Source organism: Oryctolagus cuniculus, chromosome 3 (assembly GCF_964237555.1).
Source record: "Oryctolagus cuniculus chromosome 3, mOryCun1.1, whole genome shotgun sequence".
In the NCBI taxonomy this organism is placed as follows: domain Eukaryota; kingdom Metazoa; phylum Chordata; class Mammalia; order Lagomorpha; family Leporidae; genus Oryctolagus; species Oryctolagus cuniculus.
In genome coordinates, this window is record NC_091434.1 from 3265862 (window position 1) to 3292740 (window position 26879).

General features: G+C 59.5%; 1 long non-coding RNA gene across 1 annotated transcript; it reads right to left on the reverse strand.

The window, feature by feature from the left end:
• Positions 1-17552: 17552 nt before the first annotated feature.
• On the reverse strand, positions 17553-21873 carry LOC138848902 (uncharacterized). Its single transcript, XR_011387042.1, has 2 exons — positions 18948-21873; positions 17553-18811 (listed from the first exon to the last, which is right to left on the reverse strand). It is a non-coding gene; the product is annotated as an uncharacterized lncRNA (long non-coding RNA).
• Positions 21874-26879: the final 5006 nt, after the last annotated feature.

The following is a 26879-nucleotide window of genomic DNA, read 5'->3' on the forward strand; positions in this document are numbered from 1 at the left end:
ACACTCAAGTGGGGGCCCTCTGGGCCCTGGCTTGGCCCAAGCTATGGTGATATATTTTTTTCAGCCAAAACGAGGGGATGCCTAGGAGTGGATGGCAGCCATGGAGGGACCTGCAGATACTGAAGAATCCAGGCCCTGGGCGTTGTTCCACGGGGCCCTTGACCTCAAGCTTTCATGGGTTTGAAATGAGCCATGCAGCCTCCATGCACAGCTGGGGGCCGCTTCCGGCCCCTCTCCGTCACCAAGCGGCAGAGCCATAGTCACCAGCCAGGCCTAACGCTCGGCCCCCACCCAGGTCCCCTGGGGCCTCTCGTGGGTGAGGGTGCCGGGGGGGAGACTCCAGACCCCTGAGAGCAGCTACAGCATCCTGACGGCTGGAGCCAGCCGCCCCTCACCCCCCTGAGCTGCCCCCTCCTCAGCTGCTTCCACAAGGCTGCACACGGCACAGGTGCTCTGCTCCCGATGGGGCCGGCTCAGGGATGTTGTGGAGATGGCAGCTGGTGCCGATGTGGTTATTGGCTTTCTTGGCCTTTGGGTGGGACGTGGGGTGGGATGAGAGTCCCTGCAGAGCCATGACAAGCCCCCCAGCGAGTGGGCCCCCGTGTTCGGTCACTGTCACCGCACTCGCTGCAGCGAAGGGGTTCCTGGAGGTGCGATGACGCCCACCACCCTCCTGCCGTGGAAGGAAGCCCCTCCCTGCAAAGGCACGGCTGCAGCCACCGCGCGCTCCTGGTAACGTTTCCATCGGGGCCTGGTGCACACGAGAGACCACTGCCCGCTGCGTCGTGCAGGTGTTGGGCAGGAGCCTGGTCCCAGCTGCAACACCCAGGTGCCGGAGGAAGCCTCGTGGAGAGGCTGGCTCCTGACGCCACCGTCGCAGGTGGTTTATTCCTGGAGCGCGGGGCTGGGGAGCAAGAGGTCAGGAAATCCCCAAAGTACCTGCGTGGGAAAGGGAACCTTAGGCAAAAGCCTATGTTCCTTAGGAAGCTTCAAAAATGAATAAAAGTCAAGTCAAAGGAACGCAGTCTAATGAGGGGCTTTCTCCCGCCTGCAGCCCCGCTGACGGGGAGGGAGAGGCTTCCGGGCTAACCTGAAATCGTGTCCAGGCACCAGGGCTGCAGTGTGAGGGCTGCACATTTCCCTGGTGGATTCCGAGGTCAGCCCTCAGGCCCCTGCCTTTGCTGTCGCCCCTGGAGACTCCGCTCCTAACACCAGCACCCTTTCCCATCTCCCTGGAGGGCTTCCTTGCACACCTGCACGCCAGGCAGCCTTGGGGACAGGGAGAGTGGCAGAGTTTGGCTACGCACCATGGGCTTTGGATCCACCCTTAGCCCTGCCGAGAGAGGGAGCTGCTCCCAGGTTTCCCAGGAGGGGCTGCTGCTGTCCCGGGGACAGATGCCTGCTGATAGACACCTGGGAGGCAGCAGGTGACGCCTCAAGTTCCTGGGTCCTTGCCGCCTCCGCGGGAGACCCAACTGAGTTCCCAGGTCCTGCAGTTGGCCTGGCCCAGCCCCCAGCTGTCTCGGGCGTTTGGGGAGTGAACCAGAAGACGAAGATCTCTCTCTGCCTCTGCCTTTTGAGATACGTAAGTAAATAATTTAAGAAGCAATAAGGCTATTTTGGTACAAAACATGTTTGAAATCATATACATGATATATTTTTTTTGACAGGCAGAGTGGACAGTGAGAGAGAGACAGAGAGAAAGGTCTTCATTTTGCTGTTGGTTCACCCTCCAATGGCCGCCGTGGCCGGCGCGTTACAGCCAGTGCACCGCGCTGATCCGAAGGCAGGAGCCAGGAGCCAGGTGCTTCTGCTGGTCTCCCATGGGGTGCAGGGCCCAAGCACTTGGGCCATCCTCCACTGCCTTCCCTGGCCACAGCAGAGAGCTGGCCTGGAAGAGGGGCAACCGGGACAGAATCCGGCACCCCGACCAGGACTAGAACCCGGTGTGCCGGCACCACAAGGTGGAGGATTAGCCTAGTGAGCCGCGGCGCCGGCTGAAACCATATACATGATATCTTAAAATAGTTTGTGTAAATGTTTATTATGAAAACACTGCATGGATTTCAAACTCTTTTGAAACAAATAACCTTCTATTTTACTTTCACTTTTCCACAAACATTTTGAAGGCCTCCCCTATAAGCCGTTATGTGTGGGGGGTGCCTGTAGAGCAATAACTGTGCTCACTGACAACAGTGGGGACAAATACATGGGGCCGGTGCTGTGGCGCAGTAGATTAAGCCTCTGTCTGTCCAGCACTGGCATCCCCTGTGGGCGCTGGTTCCAGTCCCGGCTGCTCCACTTCCAACCCAGCTCCCTGCTAATGCACCTGGGAAAGCAGTAGAAGATGGCTGAGTCCTTGGGCCCCTGCACTCACATGGGAGACCTGGAAGAAGCTCCTGGCTTTTGTCTGGCCCAGTGCTGACCATTGCGGCCATCTGTGGCATGAACCAGAACATCAAAGACCTTCCTTTGTCTCTAGGCCTCTGTCTATAACTCTGTCTTTCAAATAAATAAATAAAATATTTTTAAAAAAATGAATAAATGCACAAGTGGGCAGGCTTACTGGCGGAAGCAGCACCCTGGGGGAGGAGCCCGGGAGTGAGGGGGCACAGGGCGGGCAGAAGACAGAAGCCCTCCAGTGCGGCCGGAGAGCCAGGGCCAGGACTCAGGGAGGAGCCGCAGGGCTCGGGAGCACCGCAAGTCAGTCAGACGGGCTCCACTGGGCAGCTGGGCCGTGCACGGCTCTGCTAGAGCCCCAGCAGACTTGGAGCTGGGTGCTGCCGTCCTCCCTGTCAGAGAACACTGAGCTCAGGGCAGGGCGGAGCCTCCTTGGGGATCCTGTGAAGGTCAAGGGGCCCTGGGGGCTTCACGCAGGTCCAGCAGAATTCTGCACGCATGACTGCATTCCCGGACGCCCCTCCCTCTGAGAGGCGGGGCTTGAGCCCCCTTCTACTGAGCAGAGAGTGACAGAGCGATGACGAGCGATGTCCAAGGCCATCGAAAGCAGAGCACCTGCCCCTCGCCGCCCTGGGACCCCTCAGGCTGGGGGAAGCAGCTGCTGTATCCCGAGGGGACTTTACAGGAGACGTCCACGGGCCGAGGGGCTGAGACCTCCAGCCTGCAAGGAACTGTGGCTCGGCCAAGAGCCACGTGAGCCGGCGTGGACGTGGACCATCCAGCCCCCATCACGCCGTCCGACGACCTCAGCTCCCACCAGCACCTTGGGGGAGCCTCGAGTTGGAGTCTCCACTCTGAAATTCCCAACGCACAGGCGCTGGGAGTAACACGTGTCTTGTCTGAGCTGTCGGTGTAGTGGAAATCGGGGCACAGCCGTAGGAAACCAGCACAGCCGAGCGTACAGATTCAGAGTGAGCCTGAAGCCATTCCGAGGTCCGTCACCCACTCTTCCATCTCTAAGCCTCCAGGAAATGGCTCAGGAGCCTGAGAGGGGTGTGGGGGTTAGAGGAAGCCCCTGAGTGTCTCAGACAGGGGACTGCCACTCCCAAAGCCCTCGCATTGTGGACAGAGCGAACTGGCAGCCGCAGAGGAGACCCAGCAGGCGAGGTAAGGGGTGAGATCTTTGGCGGAGTTGCGAGACGCTGACGGTGAGGACAGCAAATGCGGAGCCGGAAGACGGAGCCCAGACGTCCTTAGTGCCGGAACCAGCAGGACTTGCCGCTGCCTCCGGCCTCTGTCTGCCCTTCCAGGTGAGCACACAGAATCACGTGTCCACTCGGAGCGTGGGCCACCAGCGCTGATTCGCTCCAGCCTTCTCACTTTGCACACCGGCAGCCCTGGAGGTCCCTGGGGAGTCCCCAGTCCCACAGCCTAAGTCAGCGCAGAACCCAGCTCCAGGCCCTGGGCTGGTGTCGGGGCAGCAGCGGCCATCCCAGGCCTCTGATGCACCTGCTGTCCATGCTTCTGTGCTGAGAGCCCTCCGAGTGGTTCACTTGCTTACTCTTTGTCTTCTGAGATGTTTGTTCTCCAACTATATTGCAAGTAAGATAGAGACAAAGAGACACAGAGATGGCTCCCATCCTCCAGCTTGCTCCCCAAAGCCCACAGTTAGGCAGGGCTGGGCCAGGGTGAAGCCCGGAGCTGGGAGTAGAACCCGGGTCTTCCGCGTGGGTGGCAGGGATGCAGCCACCTGGGCCATCACTTGAGTGCATTAGCAGGAAACTGGACCCCGGAGCAGAGCGTAAGCAGAGACCCACACGGGGTGTGGCTGGCCCAGGCAGCCGCTCAGCCACTGGGCCAGGTGCCTGCTCCTCTGGGAGCGTCTCAGACGCGCTCAGTACTTCTGTGTGACGGACAGCCCCGAAACCCTTACTTCACCAATCAGAACCGGGGCCGGCCAACTCCCAGCCCGGGGCCCTTCCCGCTGCCCTTGTTCTGATCGTGAACAGTCGTTCACATGCGAGGATACTGCACAGGAGCACAGAAAACGGCATTCATACCTGAGCTTATTTGGGTGCAGAGCTTTTGAAGCCACACATAGTTTTTTTGTAATGCGTATTTTCCATGCGCGTGTCGGAGACTCCTTGCATTGTGTGTGGCTGCCACGGTGGCTGAGTTAATTGTCACGAGGCCAACTCTGACCCTTGGCAGGAAAAATGCGCTGACCTCTGACCTACAACACACAGGGTGGCCGAGCAGCTGCTGTTGGGAGCCAGTGAGCTGGGGTGCCCGGCCCCGCTTGGCGCCTGATGGTTCTGAGGTTACAGCCTGCAGCTCACCGTGCTGAAGTGGGCTTGCTCCCCCCCCCCAGTTATTTATTTGAAAGCAGAGTGACAGAGAGGGATGGAGAGGGGGAGAGAGAGAGAGAGAGAGGGAGAGAGAGAGATGGAGGGTGTATCCCTGCGGCCCTGACCGTCCAGCCTGGCCTGGACCGCTGAAGAGGATCAAGTTCCTGTGTTGGAGGGGATCTGTTCCAGTCCCCTTCCCCCAGGCATTTTTCAATCACGGGGCTAACATTTCAGACTGAGCTTAGCTTTTCAAAGCCTGCCTTTGTTGATGTGCAGTTGGGCTGGCCCAAACCTGGAGGCAGAAAGGAGAGAGAGAGAGAGAGAGAGAGAGGGAGAGCGCGAGCGTGCCGAGAGGGAGAGTCTGCAAGGAGGGGCCTGGCCTCGCTCCCTGCACATCTGGAGGTGGTGAAAGTGTACAGGCAGGCGGGGGAGGCGCCCCCGGGATGAGCACGCACGCCTGACCACGAGGGGCAGGCACACAGCTGCCAGCGGTGGGGCCCCTGCCACAGGAGCTGCTTTGTGCAGATGGCCTGGGGCAGTGCAAGCCCCGCCCCCGCATCCCCGCCCTCATACGGCCGGGTCCATCTCTCTGTGGACCCGAAGGGAGCCAGGCGCCAGCACAGATATGAGAAAACAAGATTGGCCATCTGGGTACAGCTCAGACGAGGGGTTTTAGTGCCAGCCCCCAGCCTGCCTCCGGGGCAGTGGGTGGCAGGTGCGTGCCAACACCTGCCCTTGAACCCCGACATCCTCACTGCTCTGCCTCCCGGCTCCTTGTCCCTGGGAGGTCCCAGGTCATATATGAGAGGTCTTCAAAAGGTTCATGGAAATGTGTGTTATGAATAAACTGTACAAGAATTCAGAAGTGTTTTGTACCAAAATAAGCTTATTGTGAATTTTCCCACAATTTTATTCATTTGAGAAGTAGAGTTACAGACAGAGAGAGGGAAAGACAGCTGCTTCACTCCCCAAATGACCGTAATGGCCGGGGTTGCACCGATCTGAAACCAGGAGCCAGGAGCTTCTTCTGGGTCTCCCACATGCGTGCAGGGGCCCAAGCACTTGGGCCATCTTCTACTGCTTTCCCAGGCCACAGCAGAGAGCTGGATCAGAAGAGGAGCAGCTGGGACTTGAACCGGTGCCCATATGGGATGCCAACACTTTAGAAAAGGGCTTAACTGTGCCACAGTGCTGCCCCCACAACAATTTTTTTTAAGAAAGATTTATTTACTTATTTATTTGGAAGCCAGAGTTACAGAGAAAGGGAGAGACAAATAGAGAGATCTTCCATCTGTTGGTTCACTCCCCAAATGGTTGCAACAGCTGGGAGACATGAGATTTGTCTGGGTCTCCTACATGGGTGCAGGGGCCCAAGGACTTGGGCCATCTTCCTCTGCTTTCCTAGGCCATAACAGTGAGCTGGATTGGAAGAGGAGCAGCCAGGACTCGAACCGGGGCCCACATGGGATGTCAGCGGCTGCTTTATTGGCTACACCACAGTGCCGGCTGTCTCCGAGGCATCCTCTTGGGGCAGGGGAGGTGCCCTGCGCAAGTCCGGTCAGCACTGGGCTTCAGCCGTGGCAGCAAAGGCGTGGGTGGGGGTTTGTTTCGGAATTTTTGTCTATTTGAAAGGAAGAGAAACAGAAAGGACAGAAACAAAGACAGAGCGGGATCTTCTATCTGCTGGTTCACTCACCAGGCGCCCATGACAGCTGTGGCCCGGGCCACAGCTGGAAGCCCCAAACTCCATCCAGGTCTCCCACACGAGTGCCAAGGACCCAACCACTTGAGCCCTCACCACTGCCTCCAGGGTGTGCATTAGCAGGAAGCCGGATCCAGGGCAGAGCCAGGACCGACACGAGGCACTCTGCTGGGGCATGCGGGTGTCTCAATGCCTTAGCTGTGGTGCCAATCACCCACCCCAGAGAGGAGAGGTGGGAGCATGGGGACCCAGAGGAACTCAGCTTGTCTGCAACACGTGAGGCTCCCACCGGGCGCCAGGGCCAGCAGCAGGCGGGAGGGGCACAGGGATCAGGCACAGGCGCTGCCCCAGGGCCAGCAGTCCAGTCTGAGTCCGCACGGGGTCGACCAGGTGGTGCGGCTCAGCACATGGGGTCGCCGAATAGCAGCAGCTGGAGATGGCCGTGCCCTGGTCTCCAGACCCCGATAATGTGAACTTCCAGGGCAAAGGTCACCCTGGACTGTGCGGAGGATGGGGGATCCAAGGTATCCCAGGGTTCCCTGAGAAAGCGAGGCAGCAGCCGTGTGACGGGGCGTGCAGGGCCCACCTGCCCCTGCTGGCTCTGAAGACAGAGGCACGGGGACATGAGCCAAGGCCTCCAAGTCTGGAAGAGCGTGGGACGGGCTTGTCCTGGAGTCTCGGGAGGAGCAGGGGGCGGTCGCTCCCGACTCCAGCCCAGTGCTACTCCTCTCGGACTTCCAAGCTCAGAGCTGGAAAACAACAGGTGTGCAGCGTTTTACACCGCGGACTGGCGGCCTGCCTGAGCTGTGCAGGATGGACAGACTGGGACTGGCCCAGAAGCAAGGACAGAAGAGGGGAGCTGAGGGGCTGGCGCTGTGGCCCAGTGGGTTAACGCCCTGGCCTGAAGCGCCGGCATCCCATTTGGGCACCGGTTCGAGACCCGGCTGCTCCACTTCTGATCCAGCTCTCTGCTATGCCCTGGGAAAGTGGTGGAAGATGGCCCAAGTCCTTGGGCCCCTGCACCCACGTGGGAGACCTGGAGGAAGCCCCTGGCTCCTGGCTTTGGATTGGGGCAGCTCCGGCCGTTGTGGCCATCTAGGGAGTGAACCAACGGATGGAAGACCTCTCTCTCTCTCTGCTTCTCTTCTCTCTGTGTAACTCTGACTTTCAAATAAATAAAATAAATCTTAAAAAAAAAAGAGGGGAGCTGAGCGGGGTGTCCTGCCATGCCAAGGGGGTTGTGGAGACCCCAGGAACTTCTGTGTTAATGGAGCGGGCAGGGAGGGACAAGGAGAATGAGGCGGGGGGTGAGCAGGCCCTGCCCGCATGGCTCACACCAACCAGGTGGTGTTTCCCTTTAAATAACACACACTGGCTGTTGATCGGCTGAAGCCGGTCACTTCATTAACGAGATAACCGCTGGTGTTTGGCCAGCACGTAGCCTGAGCACATCCAGTCCTACCGGGCTTTGCGCATGTCGTGGGAGCTCAGCTGTCAGTCCAGCCTTCAGTCTTCTTGCAGACACAGCCCGACATCCTCCACCCCCAGCCGCAGCCACGGGTCTCAGAGAACTGGGACAAGGCCAAGGCTTCCGTTAGTTCTGTGAGCACGGCATTGCTGGGGTGTGCAGATGTTTTTCTTTATATTGTTTGCTTGAGAGGCAGAATGGCAGAGGGGTAGAGACACACACACACAGAGAGAGAGAGAGAGAGAGAGAGAGAGAGAGAGCGGGAGAGAAAGTGAGAAAGAAGAGAGTGAGAGAGAGCGAGAGAGATCTCCCATCCACTGGTTTCTTTGAGAGGCAGAATGGCAGAGGGGTAGAGACACAGAGAGAGAGAGAGAGAGGGAGGGAGAGAGAGAGAGAGAGGGAGGGAGAGAGAGGGAGGGAGAGAGAGAGCGAGAGAGAGAGCGAGAAAGTGAGAGAGAGAGAGAGATCTCCCATCCACCGGTTTCTTTGAGAGGCAGAATGGCAGAGGGGTAGAGACACACACACACACACACAGAGAGAGAGAGAGAGAGAGAGAGAGAGAGAGAGAGGAGAGAGAAAGAGGGAGAGAGAGAGAGAGAGAGAGATCTTCCATCCACTGGTTTCTTTGAGAGGCAGAATGGAAGAGGGGTAGAGTCACAGAGAGAAAGAGAGGGAGAGAGGGAGAGAGGGAGAGAGGGAGAGAGAGAGAGAGAGAGATCTTCCATCCACTGGTTTCACTCTGCAAATGCCTGCCCCAGTCTGGGCTGAAGGCAGGAGCCAAGAGCTCCATCCTGGTCCCCCACGAGCATCGGAAACCCGAGCACGTGGGGTCTCACCGGCGCCTCCCAGGCACATTAGCAGGAAGATGGATTGGAAGCAGAGGCAGGACTCAGTCCCAGGCACCCAGACGGGATGCAGGTGCCCCACGCAGAGGCTTAACCGCCTGCAGCCCGACGCCTGCCCTGCCGTTGGCTTGAGTGAGTCCCCCGGGGCTCCGGGGTCGGGGGTTGGTCCCCAGTGTGGCAGCGTTAGGACTGGAACCTGAAGACACGAGGCCTAGAGGGAGATGACTCAGCCTTCGGAAGGAATCAACACAGTTCCCTTGGAACCCTGTTAGTCCCTGCAAGAATGAGTTCCTAGGAACGAGTAGGACCGACCTCCCCTCGCCACGCCACTTCCTGTCTCGCCCTGGGATCTATCCTGCCCGTGCTGTCGCCGTGGTGAGGCCACCTGCCACCATGCTCCTCAGGGGGCTGCCTGGTCCTGGGTTTCAGCCTCCGCGAACCCCCACTGCCCAGTCTCGGTTACTTTGTTACAGCCACCGCAATGCGCTGACACGTGAGCAACAGCCCCGGAGGGCAGAGCAGTCAGCAGTCGCACCTGCTACCGACACAGGAGAGCTGTGCCTTGAGACACACCTGCCACTGACCCCAGCTCCGCCACTCTGTGCCGCCTGGGTCCCCGGTGCGGTTGGTAACACCACGAGCAAAGTTCGCAGCGTTCAGCAAGGTCTTGGTCTGTTCTGTGCGGCTGTAACAGAACACCGGAGGTGGAGGGCTTTACAAAGAAAAGAGGTTTGTGTAGCTCACAGAGCTGGAAGCCCAAGGCACGGGGCCAGCGTCAGCTCGGCTGAGGCCTCGTGCAGATGGTTTAACTGTGGAGGGGAGTGGGTGCAGGAGAGAATGGGTGAGGGCCCAGGCTCCCTCCCGGCAGCTCCATCTCAAGGGGGTCCCAGGAGACAGTTTGCATCCATTCCTGAAGGCAGAGCCCCCAGAGGCCCCACCACCTGCACAGCGCCGTGCTTGGGGCCAGGCCGCCAGCCCAGAAGCTTCTGGGGGAAAAAGCAGAGCGAAGCCACCGCTGAGAGTGACTGACGCAAAGGCAAAGCTCTGTCATCCACGGCACCAGGAGTGGTGGACACAGACTCCGTCCCAGTGCCTCGGCACATGGCACTGGACGCAGCCAGAGTGCGAGCAGAGCCACGGGCCCCCTCCAGACGGTCGCGGACACGCCACGGCTGTGCTGTCTCACGGTCTGCTTAGCGAGCATCGCGGACACGCCACGGCTGTGGGCTGTCTCGGGGTCTGCTTGGTGAGCATCGCGGACACGCCACGGCTGTGGGCTGTCTCGGGGTCTGCTTGGTGAGCATCGTGGACACGCCACGGCTGTGGGCTGTCTCGGGGTCCGCTTAGTGAGCATCGCGGACACGCTACGGCTGTGGGCCATCTCGGGGTCTGCTCAGTGAGCATCGTGGACACGCCACGGCTGTGGGCCGTCTCGGGGTCTGCTCAGTGAGCATCGTGGACACGCCACGGCCGTGGGCTGTCTCGGGGTCTGCTCAGTGAGCATCGCGGACACGCCACGGCTGTGGGCTATCTCGGGGTCTGCTCAGTGAGCAGGCCGGAGCCAAGGCACTAGGAGGAAACAAGCTCCCAGATGCACGCGGATTCCCACGGACAGAAGGGACGAGGTCAGGGATTTCAGCCGACGAGGCTGCTCTTCTCCGGGGTCTGTGCACGGGCAGCTCTTCCTGTGCAGGGGGCTCCCCTTGGCCTGCTCTGGGGGCCGGGGCTGGCTTGCTTCGCTGTGCTTAAGTGTGACCTTCCCTGACCCCTGTGTCCTTTGAGATGTTGCCATGGCGACGGCCAGACCACCCCGGAGTTGACCTTTCCCGACCTCCGGTTTCTAGGTCGCTAGCATCCACCCCTAACACGCACGCTGCTAGCCTGCTCAGGCTGGTGGGTTTGTCCAGCAGGTAGACTGCGTTTCCTGGGGAAGTGCTTTGTTTCTTTTCCTTTCTTTTTTTGAGCGATGCTGTCACACAATGCACTGGAAGGAGCTTACTGTTAGCTCCATCTGGACTCAAGGACGATGATGGGTGATGGGTGCCGTCACTCCGCTCGGTCGCAGCTCCGCCTTCGGAGCATCAGGCGTGGGCTACCTGGTCAGTCATGGCTTCCATCACCTCAGCTGGGCATGGATGCGGCAGGGACGAGACACACAGCGCACCCCAGGCAGCGTGGGTGGGAGGGCTGAGCCGACTGTGACCCAGGGCCAGCGTGACAGGCCCGGCCAGTGAGAGCGCACGGGCTGGCCTGGGCCATGGCACACCCTCTCCAGGACACTGTGCCTGGTGCCGGTCATTGTTGGGTGGGTCCCAGCCGACTGGGTGTGAGCAGCTCACAGGTGATGGGGAGGCCAGTGCACCCCGGGGGAGGCAGGCGTTCTGAGGATGGATGGGACACACTCAATTCTGGCTCCCAAATAGCGAGGCTGAGCGCTTCCTCCCTGTGAGCCCCGGTCACGCCTACACGGCCACAGTGACAGCCAGGACGTGCACTTGCTCAGGCGGCACCAGATGGGGCGCCCGGAAGCCCTCGCTGGGGTGGGGGGGAGAGAGACTGTGGAAGGAGGCGCTCACAAGGCAGAGCTGCGTGAAATGCCTTCGCCCCACGCCGCGTTTCCTGCCGCCCTCTGCCCCCCGCTGCCTCCTGGGAGTCACCGTGAAACGCTGGGTGCAGCTCGCACACGAGGAGGTGCGGCGGCTCCCGGCTGCCCGGCACCCTGGGCCTCTGGCCTCTGCGTCCTGAGCTGGGGTCCACCACGCTGAGCTCATCAGGGCAGGTGACAGGGGCCTCTCCCTTCGGCCCCCAGCCCCTCTGTGGAAGATAGCGCCCAGCTTCCTGGTGGAAGAGAACCCCTTTATTCTCTTCCTCCAGCCCCGGCTCCCCCTCCCCCACCCCACAGCTTCCTAGGCAGCCCCGGCCCCTTTCCCGGGCCTCTCGTAGACGGCCACGTTCTGCGGACGCTCACCGGGTCTGTGGCTGCTTCTCCACGAAACGGCGGCTGCCCGGGCCACGTCCTCGTGTCCTCGCCCTGTTCACTCCTGGCCCTCACCTTTGTATTTCCACTTGACGGTGAGTGAGTCTGCCATACTCCAGCTGTGGAAGCAACACAGTGAGTAAACCCGGGAAGACGTTGGTGGTGCAACACGGAGGCAGACCGTGCAAACAGAAGAGGCACCAGGATGCGTCCAGCGTGGACGGGAAGGAAGAATCGTCCAGGCTCCCTGGAGGAGGAGCCCGTGAGCTCCAGGTGGACCAGGTGGAATCCGAAATCCTCGTGACGAATCCAGGTGGCAGCGGTCGTGAGGTCATTGGGAAACGCACAGATCTGCACGGCCTGAGCTAACAGGAGCTTGCCCTCTGCTGGGGGAGGCAGAGGAAGCAACAAACAGCAGCAGACCAGGAGCACCACAGAGGGGGGGCTGCTGGATGCGAGGACGGGCGGGGGCTTCCGCGGGGGCCCGGGGTCGGCACACCTTGACTTCTCCCCATTCCTGCCTCTGTCTGCACACGACGGGGCTCCCCCATCATGCAGATGTGTAGCCCCAGATCCCGCATGAATGGTGGATGTGGTTGAGGGGCTGATCCAGTCGTGGGGCCGGGTGGGAGACCCGTGGGTCCTTGGGGAGGGTTCCTGCCGGAGGGTTGGTCGGCCCGGCTGCTCGGTCTCTGCCCCTGGTTCCCCCACGCACGCTCCTCGGGCACCGGACAACTGGGGCACGACCAGTCTTGGACTCGGAACCTCCCAAACTGTGAGGCAACGGAAGCTGTCTTCCTCCCACGTGGCTCCCGCAGGAGCCAGTGACAGATGGGAAAAGCAGAGCAACCCGCATCCGCAATGACGTCACTCAGCGACCTGCCATCTGCCGGGTCTGCCTCCCCCCTCGCCCAGACGGTAAGCGCACAGGCTCCGTGGATCTGGTGCCGGCACAGGCTGTGCGTGGGGGCACAGGAAAAGTGAGGAGAATCGACCCCGGGAGACCCCCCTGCTCTGTTCATCCCCTCCTTTCACTCTCCCGTAGGGGATGCACCTGTTCCCAGCAGCTCTTGGGCTGTGTGGTGTCCGTCCTACGCCTGCTGTGTGTGTCCCGGCGACCTGCTCCATGTGTGTACAGACGCACCCAGGATTCACATAGCAAACTCTGTCTTCACACCAGCCACGTCGTCACCCCCAACAGGGACCTGTCTTGGGGTAGCCTCTTCCCGCTCTGAAATGCGGCCTTAGAGAAGAATTGTGTGTCGGCTGCTCCTGCTGAGAGGCCAAGGCGTGAGGAAGGAGGAAAAGCCAGCCCAGCCCATGTGACCCATGCCACAGTGCGGCATCAGCTGGCCAACCCCACCAGGACAGCAAGAGGGAAGAACGAGATGTCTCAGAATGGTCCATCCAATGACCAAGAGGACAGGCATCTCCCAGCTCCCATCCATCCCAGTGGCCGAGGGCTGGAGCAGGAGGTGTGGGCTCTCATGAGCCTTAGTGGTGCCCACGCGTGGATGCCGCGGGTGTCCCGAGTGGGAAGCAGGGGACAGGGAACCGCCCCTGATGAGCACCTGCTCATAGAAGTCCACACGCATCTCCTCCCTGTGGCCAGGGCTGAAGCAGGCAGGCGCAAAGGCTCACGGGGGACGTGCCCGGCCTATGCCTGTGCAGGCCGCACCCCCACTCTCCAGGGTCTTCCCAGCATCCGTGCTCACCCTCTGGGCTGCGTGCAGCTCTTCCTCTCACACACCTGCTTGCACTCACAGCTCCTTCACTCCCTTCTCTGAGCGCCTCTCAAACGCACCATCTGGCCCCCGCCATTGCTGTGGGCAGATGCCCGGCTCCACGCATCAGTGTATCCATCTCACGGCAGGCATGACGCCCCAGCTGTTCCCGCTGATTCCCCAAAGCCTGCTTTCCTGGGTCCATCTGTGACCAGACACCTGCCACCTGCTCCCCGCTGAAACAGTGAGTCTAGAGCGCCCTGGAGGGGAGTTCAACCCTTTGCACACCACCCATCCACCCATCCACCCATCCACCCATCCACCCATCCATCCACCCATCCACCCATCCACCCATCCATCCACCCATCCACCCATCCATCCACCCACCCATCCATCCATCCACCCATCCATCCACCCACCCATCCACCCATCCACCCATCCATCCATCCACCCATCCACCCATCCACCCACCCATCCATCTACCCACCCATCCATCCACCCATCCACCCATCCACCCACCCATCCATCTACCCATCCATCTATCCATCCACCCATCCACCCATCTACCCACCCATCCATCCATCCATCCACCCATCCACCCACCCATCTACCCATCCACCCATCCATCCACCCACCCATCCACCCATCCACCCACCCATCCATCTACCCACCCATCCATCCACCCATCCACCCATCCACCCACCCATCCACCCATCTACCCACCCATCCATCCATCCATCCACCCATCCACCCATCCATCCACCCATCCATCCATCCATCCATCCACCCATCCACCCACCCATCCACCCATCCATCCATCTGTCCATCCACCCATCCATCCACCCATCCATCCATCAACCCATCCACCCACCCATCCACCCATCTACCCACCCATCCATCCATCCATCCACTCATCCACCCATCCATCCACCCATCCATCCATCCATCCATCCATCCACCCATCCACCCACCCATCCATCCACCCATCCATCCATCCATCCACCCATCCATCCATCTGTCCATCCACCCATCCATCCACCCATCCATCCATCAACCCATCCACCCATCCACCCATCCACCCACCCATCCACCCATCCATCCACCCATCCACCCATCCACCCACCCATCCACCCATCCACCCATCCATCCATCCACCCACCCATCCATCCATCCATCCACCATCCACCCACCCATCCACCCATCCATCCATCCATCTCTGGGGGCCTCTATGTGCCCAGCCTGGTCCAGGCACTGACGTGGAAGAGTGAGTCTCACAGCCCAGGACCTGCCCACTCAATGCTGAGCTGATGTCCCGGCCACAGACACAGACCCCAAGCATGATGTCCACGAAGCAGAGGCCACTCTCAGCACGGCTCTTACACTGGTAACAATAACAACAGGAAAACAGCGAGGGGACGGAGCCTGACGGGACAGGGGAAAAGTTGGCTTCAACCGAGTGGCGAGGGGAGTGATCTCAGATAAGTGGGACAGGGGCCGGCGCTGTGGCTAAGCTACCGCCTGTGACACCGGCATCCCATATGGGCGCTGATTCAAGTCCCGGCTGCTCCACTTCTGATCCAGCCCTCGGCTGTGGCCTGGGAAAGCAGTAGAGGATGGCCCAAGTCCTTGGCCCCTGCACCCGCGTGGGAGACCCGGAAGGAGCTCCTGGCTCCTGGCTTTGGACTCGTCCTGCTCCGGCTTTTTCAAGAGTGGACGAGCGGATGGATCTCTGTCTCTGAGTCTCCCTCTCTCTAAACTTGGCCTTCCGAATAACTAAATAACTGAGCAAGACAAGAAAAGTGGTGCAGCCAGAGCCCCGAGAGCTCGGCAGGAGGAGGGTCAGCCTTCTCGTCGGCTTCAGTGCAGACGCGCTTCAGCTGGGTCGGCAAGAGGTTGAGTCCCCTCTGCACCTGCCTGAGCCCTCGCCCGGGGGAGACCTGGACTTTTCACTGTGCTCCCCCCTCACGACGACGACACCTGGACCAGGCCCCCGCGGCCTCCGTCCAGGGCTGCGGGAGAGGATCCCTCAGGGAAGGCTCCAGGGCAAGCCCTTCATTGAATATTCATGGCGCTCACTTCCCTCTCCCCCTGCAGGCTCCCTGGGTGGCAGGAAGGTCCTGGGTGACTCCTGCATCCTGAGCATCATCAGGGTTGCCATAGCGACTGAGCACCACAGCCCCTTGCCTTCCAGGGCCTCGCCTTCCACCTGCACGTGGTCCCACGCTGCATCCCTGGTCATCGGCTGCCCCGTGCCTGTGTTAACCGTGTCCCCATCACGTGGTCTCATGCTGCATCCCTGGTCATCGGCTGCCCCATGCCTGTGTTAACCGTGTCCCCATCACGTGGTCTCACAATGCATCCCCGGTCATCGGCTACCCCATGCCTGTGTTAACCGTGTCCCCATGAGGAGGGCGCCCCCGTGGCTGTCTGTCAGAGCAGCCGCCTGCTTTCCTCATTTCCTCATCACCATGGGCTGGGAACGGCAGCGGCTGGAACTGGCCCCGGCACCAGGAAGGGTCCACACTGAAACTGGGAGAATTCAGAGGGCTTTGGTGTGTGTGTGGGGGGGGTTCAGGGCTGCAAGGAGGGAGGGGTGGTGAACAGAAACCAAGGAGGAAGTCATGCAGAGGAAGAAGCAGTGACTTTCTGTGAGGTGATGCAGCAGCCAGGAGGGACGGGCGTGGGCAGCCCCCATGGTCCCCCCGCCCCATGACCCCCTGCAGTGCTCCACCCCCGCCCCCGCAGAAGCCAGCGGGCCCAGGAGCCCCTGCCCCCACCGTGCCTGCATGGCCGCTCCTGCAGCTGACAGACTCTCCCACACACTGAGAACTTGGCCTCGCCGTGCTAGCAGTTCAGTCCTGTGCACACTGGGAAGCACGGCCCACGCAGCTCAGCCTCCCAGCACAGGGCAGGGACGGGGGAAGCCAGGGGGTAGCTGACTCGGGGCACCCATGGGAGTCCCAGCCTGGCAAAGATCTCAGTGAAGAGCATTTGGGGTTGCGGCACAGCCGGTTAGGCTGCGGCTTCCACGCCAGCCTCCCGTCTGGGAGCCCCTGTTCAAGTCCCGGCTGCTCCGCTTCAGATCCAAGTCCTGATGCGCCTGGGAAGGCAGCAGAAGATGGCCCGAGTATTTGGGTCCTGCACAGGTGTGGGAGACCCGATAGAGTGGCAGGCCACTGGGGAGTGAACCGGAGGATGGAAGATCTTGTGTCTGTCTTTCCCCCTCTGTCTCTGTGTTGCTCTGCATTTCAAATAAACAAATCTTAAAAGGAAAAGGAACCAGGGCGGGCACTGTGGTGTAGCGGGTAAAGCCGCTGCCTGCAGTGCTGGCATCCCATATGGGCGCCGGTTCTCGTCCTGGCTGCTCCACTTCCGATCCAGCTCCCTGCTGTGGCCTGGGAAAGCAGCGGAAGATGACCCCAGTGCTTGGGCCCCTGCACCCAGGTGGGAGACCTGGAGGAAGCTCCTGGCTCCTGGCTTCTGCCTAGCCCAGCCCTGGTCATTGCGGCCACTTAGGGAGTGAACCAGCAGATAGAAGACCTTTTTCTCTCTCTCTCTCTGTAACTCTACCTATCAAATAAATTAGTAAAATCTTAAAAATAAAAAAGGAAAAAGCGTTCATGATGTGGGGAGCAGCACCCCCAGGGGAGCGGCTGTAGCCCCAGAGGACGCCCCCCCACCCAAACGGGCCTCACTGCGCGCTCGTCCCCTCGCCACCTCCTCGCTCAGCTGTCACCGTCTACGCCGGCAGATGCCAAGGCTGGTGGAGTGCTGTGTCCCGTCTGCTCACCGCGTTAATCCGCAGTGACTGAGGTCTCTGACCCCAGTGGCCCCTGTGTGGTCACTGAGCGAGCCCAGGGCCAGGTCTTCAGCATCCATCGCCTCATTTAACCCTGAACCAACCTCGGGAGGAGGCAGGCTTTGTCCCTGCTTTCAGATGGCAGAAGAGGGGACGTCTCTGGGTACCATGTGGGATGCTTTGTCATGGAGCTGGCCAACCCTTGTCCCCCTGAAGGCCTGGCCGGGCCAGGCGGGCTCTGGAACGGGCAGAGTACTGTGTCCCTGGAAGTCCTGTTAGAGTCTGAACACCAGTTCTGCAGATTGTATTTGGAGACACGTCTTCACAGAGGTGTTAGGGTAAGGTGAGGTCATTAGTGGTCCTGATCCACACCGTGACCTCCCAAGAAGAGGCCATCAGGGCACAGACACACACAGCGGGAGGCCCCGGGGGACGCAGGGGGCCATTAGCAAGCTTGGGAACAGCGGCCTCAGAAGAATAGAGCCCTGCTGACACTTTTATTTTAATTTATTTATTTATTTGGGCCAGCGCCGCGGCTCACTAGGCTAATCCTCTGCCTTGCAGCGCCGGCACACCGGGTTCTAGTCCCGGTCAGGGCGCCGGATTCTGTCCCGGTTGCCCCTCTTCCAGGCCAGCTCTCTGCTGTGGCCAGGGAGTGCAGTGGAGGATGGCCCAAGTGCTTGGGCCCTGCACCCCATGGGAGACCAGGAGAAGCACCTGGCTCCTGCCATCGGATCAGCGCGGTGCGCCAGCTGCAGCGCACTGACCACGGCGGCCATTGGAGGGTGAACCACCGGCAAAGGAAGACCTTTCTCTCTGTCTCTCTCTCTCACTGTCCACTCTGCCTGTCAAAAAAGAAAAGAAAAGAAAAGAAAAAAGAAAAAAGACCTCATTTACTTTTAATGGTGAGACCTTGCCCGTCTCCTTTCCCTGTTTCTGAACAGAACTTGGGAACTGAGATCTCACCCCAGGAGGCCACCCTGAAGCCGCGGAATGGGCGAGCTCTCCCGGCCGTCCGTCACCGTGAGCGTCCCGAGTTCAGAGCTCCACTCCCCCACGGCCGTGGATTGCGGCAGCCGATGTGCGAGCTCCCCCAGGCACGTCAAGAACTTTCGGACTCGTGCCCACTTCTGCGTGTCTGGGCCGAGCCCTGGGTTTCAGATTCGAGTCTACACGTGAAGAACGCGGGGGAGCAGGTGTACGGAATCTTCTGACCAGACTCAGTCTGAGCCTGCAGCAGGTGTCGCCTCGCTGACGCGCCTGCTCCCCGTGCTAATCGGCAGCAGCTGCTCCGTGCCTTCCCGCTAAGCCGGGCCGGGGGACCTGGGGACAGGCGGCCGGCGGCACCCTCCACCACGCTTTCAGTCCCCGATTGCTCCACGAGTAATTTGCGGCCCCCGTGAGAATGCCACTGTGCAAACGCCGTCTCTTCTCCACGGGCTGGTTTTCCTCTGCCGCAGGCCGGATTCCCACTTCACGCGGCCCTGGGGGAGGAGCCGGCGGCGTGGGGAGCATTTCTGTCTGAGGGATAGAAACCTGGCCCGGCATCTGTGAAAGCAAAACCCAGACAGCCTGAGCCGCGAAGGAGGACGTTGGGAATTGTGGGAGACCCAGACACTCCAATTCATCTGTTTGCCTGAAGCCTAGCACATTTGTAATAATAATAAAAGAAAGTGTCAGTTACCTGGGTGAGAGCCACGGCGGATCTTGTGCTGAGTGCGGGCGACCGCCCTGGGAACGGAGCTCGTGAGCATGTGCCTGCGTGAGACCCTCCCTCCCTCGCTGTGGGGGAGGAAGGGCCCATGCACAGAGCCCCTCGTTTCCCTGCGTGGAGCAAAAGGGACGAGGGGGACAGCGACACCCACCCTTCGGAATTGGGAATTTGAGCGCCAAGGTAGCTCGGAGCACAGAAGAGTCCCCCAGGCTTAGCGAAGAGAAATATGGGACATCCAGGCAAACCTCCACTTCAAACCCCGATCGCTTTTCCGGAATGCCGGCTCCAGTGGGCTCCCGGCTCTGCATCTGGCAACCCCACAGGAGACAGCCCAGGCCCCCGAGGTCAGGAGAGGGGAGGGCCAGATGCAAATGCTCAAGTTCAGGGCCGGAATGCTCAAGTTCAGGGCCGAGAGGCAGGGTGAGGCTCAGACTTGGATGGGAGCTGGGACCAAGTGGGAGTGTGTCTGGCAGGAGAGAGAGGCCGAGAGCAGGCCAGGCTGTGGGGACCACACGGCCCGGAGCCGGCGCGGGGGTCTTTGATGTCTGCCTTTTTTTGATGGGCTGTGTGTAAAGAGATGTGTAATTTCTGGGCCACTGGGCACGTACCTGGTAGGGGCCGGCCGGATCTGAGTGGAGACTGCTTGCTGTCCCCTTCTGGGAGGAAGCGTCCCCTGCCTGCCCACTCTGGGTGTGACTGCCTCCCATGACAGCCGGCGCCACCCTCGGCCCCTCCCACCACTGCGTCCCCTGGTCGTCATACCCAGGGAAGCCTCCTACAGGAAATCACTGCCCGGTGTCATTTCTGAGCTGGCTTCGGCACCGACGCCTCCAAGTGTGAGTCCAAGGAAGAATTCAGAAAGCTACGAGTTCCTGTTCTGCCTGAGCACACAAGGGGCAGGGGGCTCCTTAGGTCCCCGAGAGCAGGGCCACGGTCTCTGTCACTTGGCTGGCATCCAGCTCACATTTTGAATGAACGCTAGGACGAAGCCCTTATACAGACACACACGGGTGCACCTGTATGCGGGAGAGACGAGGCGAAACTCGGGGAGGGGTGCTACCCGTCACCCTCACGTCCCAGGGGCAAAATAGGAAGTGGGGGCCCAGGAAGGACCTGTAACCTGCAGGAGAGAGACAGACGCCATGGAGCGGGGGTTCAGGCTCTGCCTTCGGGGTCCATGTTCTTGCAGCCATGTTCTCTGGCCACCCCAGGGGGCACTTGTCACCATGGCTAGAATGAAACGATCCACTCCAAGCTGGCAAGGAGGTCTGGCCAGCTTCCTAGCTCCGTCTCTGCTCCCCCTACCCCACACCCCACAGAGCAAACCAGGCCTGTGCGGGCCGGGTGGCCCTCCCCAGGGTTCCAGGCCCCTCGCCCTTCGTTTTCGGTCCTGGACCTCAGCAGACGTCTTCACGGGCATGGGCCTCGCTCTCATGGTCCCAGGCACTGGCCACAAGGGGACCTGAGCTCCCCGGAGCTGTGCCCTTACAAGGCCATGGCTACTGTTTGTTCTCATAGCAGCACTGGCCAGATCCCCATGGCTTCTGCTGAGAACACCAACTATGGGCACTGTGCCTTGTCCTTTGAACTCAGGGACCCAGTGTCCTGCCCTTTAAATAGATGGGATGACCTTGACCCCATCCCATTAATGGAGGAAATGCCAGGCTGTCCCAGAAATAATTCCCAAGATAAAGAAACGCGCCATTCCCCTTGCCCGTGGGAGCCTAGGGTCATCATTCCCTACACGTTTCTACCAGGTGGGAAAATAACTCTGTAGTTTGCATTGGAACAATTATATATTTAGCATTTGGTAAATTTAGACGTCCTAATTTTTCTCTGTCTTGAACAACCACACACAAACAAGATGCAATTTTTTTAGCTCAGAATAAACAGAGCAAATAGTTTCCCAGATACCAGATCCCGTGCCACGAGAGCGAGCACACGCCTGCCGTCGGTCCCTGTGCTGGGCTCCCACACGGGGCTGCACTGGGTCAAGGGTGCCCACTGTGAACCGGACACACGGAGACCACGGGTGACTGAGCTGCTGCCCCTCTGAGACCCTGCCCACAAGGTCTGCTCGTCCCGATGTGCCCAGCGCCCTCAGCCCTGGGATCCTCCTTGTCCAGTGTCGAGTTATGGAGATGTACCCCTCAGTCGTCGCCGCCCAGACAGACTCGGGGACTCGGGTGGGAGAGGACTCGGAAGCCCCTTGGTACGACCGCCCGCCACAGGTGGCCAGACGAGCTCCTGTGGGTCCGTGCTGGGATGGAGAGACCCTCGCCAAGGTGACCATTCCCACCCTGGCGATCGGCACGGGTGGTCCTCTCGCATTTAGAACTGGCTCGGGGCTAGCTGGCTGGTGGTGCTGCTATGCCAGCATCCCATTTGGGTGCCAATTTGAGTCACAGCTGTTCCAGTTTTGATGCAGCTCCCTGCTAATGGCCTGGGAAAAGCAGTGGAAGATGGGCCAAGTTCTTGGGCTCCTGCCACCATGTGGGAGACCCGGAAGAAGCTCTTGGCTCCTGGTCTCAGCCTGGCCCAGCCCTGCCACTGTGGTCATTCGGGGAGCAAACCAGCAAATGGAAGACCTCTCTCTCTCTCTCTCTCTCTCTGTCTCCCTTTCCCACCCCCTGTAACACTGAGTTTCAAATGAATAAATAAATCTTTGAAAAAGATTTCTGCCTCCAGTGACCACCACTGCCTTCTCGCCAAGCTCCGGTCGCTGCTGTCTGGGCCGCACAGCACCTGTCCAGCCCTCCTCCCGTATCACTGGAAGGCGTGAGCAGGGCGCCCCAGGGAAGAGCACTGACTCCCCCCTCACCCCGAGGGCGGCTCATGTAATTGCTGCCAGGACGAATGATTCAATCTGGTGATGCGATAATTGGTGAACTGTTTAGCTGAGACCCTTATCTCACTTGATGAGATAAATACCTTCCAGCTGCGTCAGACAGATTCTTTCTAAATGAAATCACGCAATCATGGGAGTGTGTCTTTTTTTAAATGGTTGGAAAGAAATATTAGTAAGAAAATGCTGCAGCTGGGTATGACTTTCTGCGCATAATACCCCAATCAGCACACACAAAGAAAAACTGTCAGATCTTTTAAACTTATAAGTTACAAGCATCTGGGTGCTAAAATAGCTCATAAACAAATTAACAGTAAAACCACGTGAGCCTGGCGTGTTGGCGCAGTGGATTAAGCCACTGCCTTCAGTGCCGACATCTCGTTGAAGTCCCGGCTGCTCCACTTCCCATCCAGCTCCCTGCTGATGTGCCTGGGAGAGCAGCAGAGGACGGTCCGGGTGCTGGAGTCCCCGCCACCTATGCGGGAGACCCAGGCGGAGTTTCAGGCTCCTGGCTTTGGCCTGTTTTGGCTCCCTGGCTGTTGTGGGCATTTGGAGAGCAAACCAGTGAATGGAAGATCTCTCTCTCTCTCTCTCTCTCTCTCTCACTGTGCCTTTCAAATAAATAAAATAAACCTTAAAAAATGCAAAACATTGGTAATGTTCACAGCCTATATGACAAATAATTGGAATCGTGCTATAAGAGGAACTTTCTCAAAATCATAAGAAAAATAGGAAGAAATAAATAATTTTTCCAGGAAATAATCAACTCACATGGCTAAAAAGCATTGAAAATGCTCATTTTTTCCCATAACTAAAGAAATGCAAGCTTGGAAACAGATGTGTTTTCTACCTATTGGACCGGACAAGGTGAGGGACGTGGGTGAGGCCGGCCTGGGTGGGCAGGGGTGAGGACGGCTGTGAGAAGGGTGGGCTCCTTCTCTGGGGAGCCGCGTGGGGTGCAGCCCATCCGTGCGCCCAGAGGCTGCCCTGCGGTGACTCATGCCAATGACACACAGATGAAGTGGACAGCGTCAATGCCAGCTGTGATTCAGGAGCGCAAAACCGATGTGCTTGGTGTCTCCAACGTTATTTCTGAGTCAAAAGTGTTCTGCTATGCCAGGACGCGTGTTTCTGTGCAGAGTCAAGCAAGGGAGCTGCAGACAGGAACGTCTCAAATCCAATGTCGGCCTTGAAGTCATTTTGTGTGATTTTAGAGGAGAAAAGAAAAGGAGTGTGTTTAAAACAGGAACGCACTCACTTCCGCTGGTCTGCCCTAACCGGTCTCCATTCTCCTGCATAAAAGTCTCCTCTGGAAGGCGGCCTGGCGTCACTGTGAATTTCCCAGCTCCAGTGACAGAGAGGACTTGGTCATCACAGCGCCCGTGTGCAGCCCCACGCCCCCGCCAGCCGCGGCGGCAAAGCACGCGGCGTCGCTCCTCCTGGTTTGCACCGTGCGGCTCCTTCCGGGGAAGCATTGCTGCCCTTCGTCTGTCTGAGCCGGGCGTCCTGACCTGGCCTTCCCAGATGAGGGCCCAGGGCCCAGAGAAGGGAGGACCTTGCTCGAGCCAAGACCGGAACCAGCGCAGCTGCCACAGAGGCTGTGCCACTGGCTCAGCACGAGAACGGGGCCGCCAGCCAGTCAGGGTGTCATGGCTTCTCCCAGGCTGAGGACTTTCCACTGCGGCTTTCCACGGCCTCGGACGCCACTCGGCGGGACCCCTGCTCCCGGCTGGCCCCCCAGGCAGAGTCCACATTTTCCCTTCTGAGCACACAGCTGGACAGCACCCCCGCCCACCTGCCCGCCATGTGGTTAGCGTGGCCACGTGGCCAAGTCATAACTAGTGGGTCCTCCCTCTCTCTAGCCTCACGGGGGTCTGAGTGTCCACACCCCGCGAAGCCGCAGGGAGTTCATGTTGAAGATGGGCGAGCTGATGTCGGTCTGGGCCACTGAATGGCCAGATCTCGACCACCAGCCACGGGCAGCGGCACCCAGGCTGCCGCCGTGCACTGCGGTACAGCAATGGTTACCACCTGGGCTGTCTCTGAGGCTGTCGGGCAGGCAGGCACCGGTCCTCGGGCAATGACCTCTCATGGCTGCACGCCCCTACGTGAAGTTCATCTCCGTCTTCTCTCTTCTCTAAGCAGCCTGTGTGAGATTCAGCATCAAACGACTCCACGCTGTAGCCGTGGCCGTCAAAATCCTGGCCAAGCGTCTGTGTGAGTCTCTTCCCAGTTTTTCTCCTTCAGTGCCCTCATGCATAACTGAATATAATGAGAAAAGTAATACCATGTACAACACGCATATAATAAAAGTGACACCAACCCATCAGGTTGTAATGAAGGGGAACTGAATATAAAAGGTAAGGCAACGTCCTGTAGCCATGAACTTGCCAAAGCCCTTTCAACAGCTCAGCCTTCGAATCTGCACCGTGGGTTCATAATCAACCCAACACGGTGCTGGTGCAGCTCGGGACGGGTGAGTTACTAGTGTCCCACCCCACCCTGAACTCGGCCGCCTCTACTGGCACCGCGACAAGGAAGGGGCTCCCACCCCACCACCCCCTTCCTGGCCCCGGTTCTGACGCCTGTCCTTGTCCTCCACTCTCCCTCTCGCTTCCCTCTCCTATGTGTGCCGCCTTCCTGCCCCAGCGAAGCCACCTGCTGCCGGCCCTCAGTATCCCCAGACATTGCTCACCTGCAGCCCCCTGGCTCCACAACAGAGCAGAGGGAAGGCGGGCTGAGTCATCAGAACGTGGGTCAGGCCTTCGGAGAGGAGCCCAGAGCCGGAGGCCAGAGCCTGGGCAGGGGAGGCCTGGGAGCCCAAGGACAGCAGGGAGAGGGGAGCTTTTGGTGGGGCTGGGACCGATGCCCGGGGCGAGGGGGGCCGTGCCAGGCAGCTCTGGGAGAAGAGTGGGTTGCAGGGTGGGATCTTACAGGAGTTGTGCCCCAGGAACCTTCACGCGAGATCAGGTTTGGGCCCTCAGGAGTGTAGGATTCTCAGAGCAGAGCCCAAGTCAAGACCGCCAATGAGGGGCATGTAGATGGGGACCCAGAGAGTGGTCCCCCATCCCCTGGGCCCCTGCCATCCTCCAGGGGGGGGAACAAAGCCAGGGCATCTGCTTCAGACTCCAAGCTCTCAGGGGGGACCCCGGCCAGCTGTGCGGCCCGGCGGCTGCTCGGGTGTGGAGCTGAAAGGACTTGCGGGGGGGGGGGGCACACATCATGCAGTCACTCCACGCCACTCCACGCCGGCTCCGTGTCGGTGCAGTCCTGGGTGCTGGGCTTGTGCAGAAGCCCCCGGCTCAGGGCCAGCAGGACGGTGGCAAGGGCGATGCCCAGCACGGACCGGCCGCGCCCGAAGTGCAGCTGCTTGGGCAAGCGAACGACCTGGGACCCTGTTTCCTCCAACTCCCAAGCCCTGTGGCCACCAGGGCACTCGGTCTCTAACCTTTTGGGCTCCAAGGGAAGGAGCCAAGTTTGTCAAACGTTACCCAGGCAGTCTGGTAAAATGAAACTCGCCTCTGTCTCTCTCTCTCACTGTCCACTCTGCCTGTCAAAAAAAAAAAAAAAAAAAAAAAAGGCCGGCGCCACAGCTCACTAGGCTAATCCTCCACCTTGCGGCGCCAGCACACTGGGTTCTAGTCCCGGTCGGGGCACTGGATTCTGTCCCGGTTGCCCCTCTTCCAGGCCAGCTCTCTGCTGTGGCCAGGGAGTGCAGTGGAGGATGGCCCAAGTGCTTGGGCCCTGCACCCCATGGGAGACCAGGAGAAGCACCTGGCTCCTGCCATCGGATCAGCGCGGTGCGCCGGCTGCAGTGCGCCGGCCGCAGCGGCCATTGGAGGGTGAACCAACGGCAAAGGAAGACCTTTCTCTCTGTATCTCTCTCTCACTGTCCACTCTGCCTGTCAGAAAAAAAAAGAAAGAAAAGAAACTTGCTACAAAGCTCAGAGCATTTTGTTGTCACCTAGCACTCAGCCAAGGCCAGAGCATCACGTGTGACCAGAGACGCCTGTCTGGCCACCAGGAATGGGAACCCTACCCCTTGACACGCCCCCCCCCCCCCGGCCTCAACTCCCAGAATGATCCATCAGTGAAGAAGAAACAGGGAAGACACACTTGGTCGGCCTTGACTTTGGAAATGACCGCCGGCCTGGAGCTGGCAGGGGCCGCTGGGGGTGAGCTGCCCACGCCAGCAGCATCTCCTGTCCGAGTGTCCTGAGGCCTGGCTGCTCCGCTGCCTACCCAGCCCCCTTCTAGTACGTACAGGAAAGCAAGAGGAGCCAAGCGCTTGGGCCCTGCCACCTCCGTGGTAGACCCGGATGGAGCTCCGGGCTTTGGCCGGGCCCAGCCCAGGCTGTTGTAGCCGTTTGGGGAATGAACCAGTTGATTCCCTCCCTCTCTCTCCCTGCTTTTCAAATAGATTTGAAAAATCCTTTAAAAAGTCAAAAGGAAAATGATTCCCACGGAGCCAAGCTTTCTTCATCTCTAAAGGGAATTGACTGGCATGTGTGGGTCCCCAGAGACAGGCTGGGCGCCCCTAATCCAAAAATCCAGAATGTGAAGGGCCCCCAAATCTGCAATTCCTGAGCACTAACAAGACCCCACAAGTGGACATTCCCGCACCTGACCTCTTGGTCAGCAGCCAAACTACAGGTGCAGGGAGGGGCCGGCGCTGTGGTGGGAAAGGCTAAGCCCCAGCCTGCAGTGCCGCCATCCCACACGGGCACTGACTCATGTCTCAGCTGCTTTGCTTCCCATCCAGCTCCCTGCTGTGGCCTGGGAAAGCAATGGAGGATGCCCAAGTCCTTGGGCCCTGCACCCACGTGGGAGACCCGGAAGAAGCTCCTGGCTCCTGGCTCCTGGCCTTGGCCTGGCCCAGCCCTGAATCTCTGTGTCTCCCTCTCAACTCTGCCTTTCAAATAAATAAATAAATCTTTTTTTAAAAAAATTGCAGGTGCACTAAAATACTGTATAAATTAACGTCCAGACTGTGTATACAGTGGATACGAAACACAAATGAATGCTGTGCTTAGACTTGGGTGCCATCCCCTAATATC